The sequence below is a fragment of the Ceratina calcarata genome, unplaced genomic scaffold (assembly GCF_001652005.2).
Source record: "Ceratina calcarata isolate Rehan_Ccalc_2016 unplaced genomic scaffold, ASM165200v1 scaffold512.2, whole genome shotgun sequence".
In the NCBI taxonomy this organism is placed as follows: Eukaryota; Metazoa; Arthropoda; class Insecta; order Hymenoptera; family Apidae; genus Ceratina; species Ceratina calcarata.
Genome location: NW_017175754.1, coordinates 17,120 through 17,394, shown reverse-complemented (window position 1 = coordinate 17,394; position 275 = coordinate 17,120).

The window sequence follows — 275 nt, the reverse complement described above, 5'->3', positions numbered from 1 at the left end:
GATCTTAATTATAAATTGTATTTATTTAAAGAATATGAGCGTGCGAGCGCACAGTCCAGATCCCCAGGAGAGGAGAGGCGGAACTGCAAGCACTGCCAGTACTTCCGCAGCGACAACGATTACTTCTGAAGACGAGAAAAAGCGAAAACAATTCGATCCGGCGGAGATGTTTATAAAAGACTGGCGATCGTACAGATGCAAAACGTGGCACGTGGAACCAACCGTGAGGTAATTATAAAAACTGTTTAAAACTAATTTTCGAACCAATATAATAT